This window comes from Miniopterus schreibersii, assembly GCF_964146895.1.
Source record: "Miniopterus schreibersii genome assembly, chromosome: X".
NCBI lineage: Eukaryota > Metazoa > Chordata > Mammalia > Chiroptera > Miniopteridae > Miniopterus > Miniopterus schreibersii.
The window spans coordinates 55,870,238-55,876,364 of record NC_138104.1 but is presented as its reverse complement, the minus strand read 5'-3'; the positions used below and the strand labels follow the sequence as shown (position 1 = coordinate 55,876,364).

The 6,127-nt window shown below is 35.4% G+C and overlaps 1 pseudogene across 1 annotated transcript; it reads left to right on the top strand.

Annotated features, from left to right (window-relative positions):
* Positions 1-827: 827 nt before the first annotated feature.
* On the top strand, positions 828-1,615 carry LOC308551268 (protein SET pseudogene; annotated as a pseudogene). Its single transcript has one exon. The product of its transcript is annotated as a protein SET pseudogene (transcript).
* Positions 1,616-6,127: the final 4,512 nt, after the last annotated feature.

Here is a 6,127-nt window from a genome sequence, read left to right as displayed (position 1 = left end):
TATAAACAATATTGTAAGATAAGCACTAAGCAAAAATAGATGAAATATGTATAACACACGTATATATGTAAAACAAATAAATGATTACTATATAAAGAGAACTGGGGATGGCTAAAATTAAAAAGGCTAAGAATTCCAAACTTTGGAAAGGATGTAGAGAAATGAGAACTCTCATATATTGAAACTTTGGAAAAATACTTGGTGCCATCTACTAAATCTAAACACATGCCTCTTCTAGGACCCAACAATTTCACATTTATGCATATACATTAAAAGGTATGTAAAATAATGTTCATGTCAACAGTATTTATTTTTAAAATAACCCTATTAGGTCATAGCTTGTGTATCATGTAATGCACCCTCTTCAAGTGCACAATTCAATGATTTTTTTATTAAATTTACCAAGCTATACGACCATCGCCATGGGTCAGGGGTTTTTTGTTTTGTTCTTTATTTGTTAATCCTCACCTAAGGATATTTTATGCATTGATTTTTTAGAGAGTGGAAGGGAGTGAAAGAGAGAGAGTGAGAGAGAGACATTGATGTGAGAAAGACACATCAATTGTTTGCCTCCCGAACAAGAAATTAAACCTGCAACCCAGGTACATGCCCTTGACCATGAATTGAACCTGAGACCCTTCAGTGCACGGGCCAACACTCTAACCAATGAGCCACACTGGCCAGGGTACAATGGATCAGTTTTAGAACGTATTCATAATCCCAATATATTTCATGAACATTTAATGTTAATTCTCATTATAGAGTGCTCACAGTTCCTCCCAGCCTTGTGCTTCCCTTCTCTCTCATCCTCAGACTTTCCTCACAGCATGGCCCCCAAACGCCAGACCTTGCTGCTCCCTCAAACCAAGAAACCCAGACTGCTCCTGCCCACAAGCCAGAGAAGAAGTCCACACCTCAGGACTTGCTGAAAGGAGAAAAAGAACAGCAGGAAGCAATTGAACATATCGATGAAGTATGAAATGAAATAGACAGGCTTAATGAACAAGCCAGTGAAGAGATTTTGAAAGTAGAACAGAAATGCAAACTCTGCCAACCATTTTTTCAGAAGAGGTCAGAATTGATCACCAAAATTCTGAATTTTGGGGTAACAACACTTGTCAACCATCTACAAGTGTCTGAATTGCTTGGGGAAGAGGATGAAGAGGTGCTGCATTATTTGAAAAGAGTTGAAGTGACAGAATTTGAAGACATTAAATCAGGTTACAGAATAGGTTTTTATTTTTATGAAAACCTTACTTTGAAAATAAAGTTCTCTCCAAAGAATTTCATTTGAATGAGAGTGGTGATCCATCTTCAAAGTCCACTGAAATCAAATGGAAATCTGGAAAGGATTTGACACAATGTTCAAGTCAAACACAGAATAAAGCCAGCAGGAAGAGACAGCATGAAGAACAAGAGAGCTTCTTTATCTGGTTTACTGAAAATTCTGATGCAGGTGCAGATGAGTAAGGAGAAGTCATCAAAGATGACATTTGGCCAAATCCATTACAGTACTACTTGGTTCCTGGATGTCAATGGAGAAGGGGAAGGTGAAGAAGATGAAGATGATGATGAGGAGGAGGAAGGAGAGAAAGATGAAGGAGAAGATGACTAATGGAGCAGTGATGGATTCCAACCTTTTAAAATTTTCTCCAGTCCCTGGGAGCAAGTTGCAGTCTCTTTTTTCCCATCTTGTGCTCAGTAGCCCCATTTTTCAGATCTCTTTTCTCTCATTTACACCATGGTTCTCACCATACTTGGGGGGGATGTATCTTGAGCAGAATATAGTGGGAAAAGAATCTCTGCCCTTTTCTGTTCTAAATTCATTTTTATCCCTTCCTGTCTCAAGAAAAACTTCTTGGAATCAACACCCCGTGCTCTGTGAGCAAAAAGAAAAACCTTCTGCTCCCTTAGTCCTTCTGGGACCCAGAGGGTGATAAGTCCCTGTGTAGTAGTGCATAAAATTCTAGCTTTTTCCCCCCTTTCTCTGTATATTGGACGCAGATATTACACTGTGTCTCTATGTGAATATGGACAGTTAGCATTTACCAACAATTACTCGTCTACTTTCTCTTGTTAAAAAAACAACTATACACCACCAAGCTGGACAACCTGGATGAAATGGACACGTTCCTAGAAAAATACAACCTGCAAAAACTCAATCAGGAAGAGTCAGTGAACCTGAATAGGCCGTATAACAACTAATGAAATTGAATCAATAACCAAAAAACTCCCAGCACACAAAAGCCCTGGTCCAGGCAGCTTCACAGGGGAATTTTACCAAACATTCAAAGAAGTAACACCTATCCTCCTCAAACTATTCCAAAAAACCCAAGAGAAAGGAACACTTTCAAGCTGTTTTTATGAGGCCAGCATTAGTCTAATTCTAATACCAAAAAAGACACTACAAAGAAAAAGAATTACAAGCCAATATTTTGATGAACGTAGATGCTAAAGTCCTCAACAAAATATTAGCAAGTTGGATCCAGCAATATATTAAAAAGGTCATACACCATGACCAAGTGGGATTTATTCCAGAGATGCAGGCTGATACAATATCCCCAAATGAATAAATGTGATACATCACATAAACAAGTTGAAAGAAAAAAATCACATGATTATAACAATAGATGCAGAAAAAACATTCAACAAAATCCAACACCCATTTTTGATAAAAACTCTTAGCAAAGTGGGAATAGAGGGATTGTACCTCAACATAATAAAGGCCATAATGACAAACCTATAGCCAACATCACACTCAATGGGCAAAAATGAAAACAATTTCCCCTAAGAACAGGAACAAGACAGGGGGTTCACTTTCACCACTCTTATTTAACAAAGAATTGGAAGTCCTAGCCACAGTGATCAGACAAGAAGAAACAATAAAACGTATCCAAATTGGAAAGGAGGAAGTAGCCTGGCTGGGCGTGGCTCAGCGGTTGAGCGTCGACCTAGGATCCAGGCAATCCAGGTTCGGTTCCCAGTCAGGGCACATACCCGGGTTGTGGGCTCGATCAATGACTCTCTCATCATTGATGTTTCTATCTCTCTCTCTCCCTCGCCTTTCCTCTCTCTGAAATCAATAAAGATCCATACTACTCAAAGCAATCTATAGATTCCATGTAATCCCTATTAAAATAGCAACAGAATATTTCACAGATCTAGAACAAATGTTTCAAAATTTATATGGAACCATAAAGGACTCTGAATAGCATGGCAATCTAGAGAAAGAACAAAGTTAGAGGGACCACAATACCAGATATCAAGTTATACTACAAAGCCACTGTAATCAAAACAGCCTGGTACTGGCACAACAACTTTTTAGTTTGATGTTGTCCCATTTGTTTATATCATCTTTGTTTACCTTTCTTGAGAAGATATAACAGAAAAAATATTACTTTGAGAAATATCCGAGATTTTACTGCCTGTTTTCTTCTATGATATTTATGGTTTTTGGTCTTAAATTTAAGTCTCTAATCTATTTTGAACTTAATCTGGTATAAGGTGTAAGGAGGTGGTCTAGTTTCCTTTTTGCAAGTATTTGTTTAATTTTCCCAGCACCATTTATTGAATAGACTGTCTTTAAGTTGAATATCCTTACCACCTTTATCAAATATTAATTGACCATATAGACATGGGTTTATTTCTGGGCTTTCTATTCTGTTCCATTGATCTATATGTCTGTTTTTATACCAGTACAATGCCATTTTGATTACTATGGATTTGTAGTATAGTTTGATATCCAGTAGCGTGATACCCCTAACTTTTTTCTTCTTGGTCAATATTGCTGAGGCTATTGGGGTTTTTTTGTGATTTCATAAAATTTTTGGAATATTTGTTCTGATTCTGCAAAATACACCATTGGTAGTTTGACAGGGATTGTATCAAATTTATAGATTGCTTATGGTATGGGCATTTTAGTGATGTTAATTCTTCCTATCCATGAGCATAGTATATGCTTCCATTTGTATCTTGTGCAATTTTTTCTTCAGTGTCTTATAATTTTCTGAGTATAGGTGTTTTGCCTCAGTAAATTTATTTTTAGGTATTTTATTTTTTTTGGTGCAATTGAAAATGGAGTTGTTTTCTTAGTTTCCATTTCTGATATTTTATTATTGGTGTAGAAGAATGCCACTGATTTATGAATATTAATTTTGTATCCTGCTACTTTACTGAATTCATTTATCAGTTCTACTAGTTATTTGCAGATTCCTTAGGTTTCTCTATACACAGTATCATGTCATCTGCAAATAATAATAGTTTTTATTTTTTCTTTCCAATTTGGATGCCATTTATTTCTTGTCAGATACCTGTGGCTAGGACTTCCAATACTGTTTTGAATAGAAGTGGTGAAAGTGGACATCCCTGTCTTGTTCCTTATCTTAAGTGAAAGTTTTATTTTTCCCCATTGAGTAAGAAGTTAGCTGTGGGTTTGTCATATATGGCCTTTATAATGTTGAGGTATGTTCCCTCTATTCCCACTTTGCTGAGAGTTTTTATCATAAATGGGTGCTGGACTTTTATCAAATACTTTTTCTGCATCTATTGAAATGATCGTGTGATATTTATCCTTCATTTCGTTTATGTGGTGTATCACGTTAATTATTTCGTGAACGCTGTACCAACCATGCATCCCAGAAATAAACCCCACTGATTTTGTTGTATGATCTTCTTAATGTATTGCTGGAGCCAGTTTGCTAATATTTTGTTGAGGATTTTAGTATCTATGTTCATCATGGATATTGCCCTATAATATTTTTCTTTGTAGTATCTTTTTTTGGTTTTGAAATTAGAATAATGCTGGCCTCTTAAAATGAACTTGGGAATCTTCCCTCTAATTGAACTTTTAAGAATAGTTTGAGAAGGATGGTGTTACATCTCCCTTCAATGTTTGGTAAAATTCTTCTGTGAAACCATGTGATCCAGAACTTCTGTTTGCTGGGAATTTTGATTACTGCTTGGATTTCAATAGTTGTAATTGGTTTGCTCTGATTTTCTGATTATTTCCGATTCGGTTTTGAAGGATTGTATGTTTGTAGAATTTATCCACTTTGTCCCTGTTGTCCAATTTGTTGGCATATAGTTGTTTGTAATATTTTCTTACAATCTTTTGTATTTCTGTGGTGACATTTGTTACTTCTACTCTTTCATTTCTGATTTTATTTTTTGGGTCCTGTCTCTTTTTATTTTTATGAGTCTGGTTAGAGGTTTGTCAATTTTGTTTATCTTTTCAAAGAACCAGCTCTTGGCTTTATTGATCTTTTGTATTCGGTTTTTAGTTTCTGTCATTTATTTCTGATCTAATCATTATTTCCTTCCTGCTACTAACTTTGGGCTTTGTTTATTGACTTTTTCCTTATTACTTTAGACATAAGGTTAGATTGTTTATTTGAGACTTTTCTTGCTTCTTGAGGTAGACCTATAATGCTATGAATTTCCCTCTTAGGACTGCTTTTGCTGGATCCCATAGATTTTTGGTTGTTGTGTTCTCATTTTCAAAATTTGTCTAAAGGTAACCTGATTTCTTCTTTGATCTCACTGTTGATCCATTCATTGTTTCATAACATGTTATTTAGCCTCCCTGTGTTTGTGTGTTTTTCAATTATTTTTCTTGTAATTGATTTCATTTCATACTGTTGTTGTTGGAGAAGATTCTTGATATGATTTTAATCTTCTTAAATTTATTGAGACTTGTTTTGTGTCCTAATATATTGTCTATCCTAGAAACTTTTTCATGTGCACTTGAAAAGAATGTATATTCTGCTGCTTTCAGGTGAAATGCTCTGAAGATATCAATTAAATCCATTTAATCTAGTGTGTCATTTAAGGCCTATTTTCTTGTTCATTTTCTGTTTGGAATAGCTATCCATTGATGTCAATAGTGTGTTTAAAGTCCCCTACTATGACTGTATTACTGTTGATCTTTCCTTTTATGTTCATCAAGATTTGCTTTACATATTTAGCTTTTCCTATGTCTGGTGCATAAAGGTTTACAAGGTTTATATCCTCTTGTTGGACTGATTGATCCCTTTATCATTACTTAGTGTCCTTCTTTGTCTCTTACAATAGCCTTTGTTTTAAAATCTATGTTGTCTGATATAAATACTGCTACCCCAGGTTTTTTTTG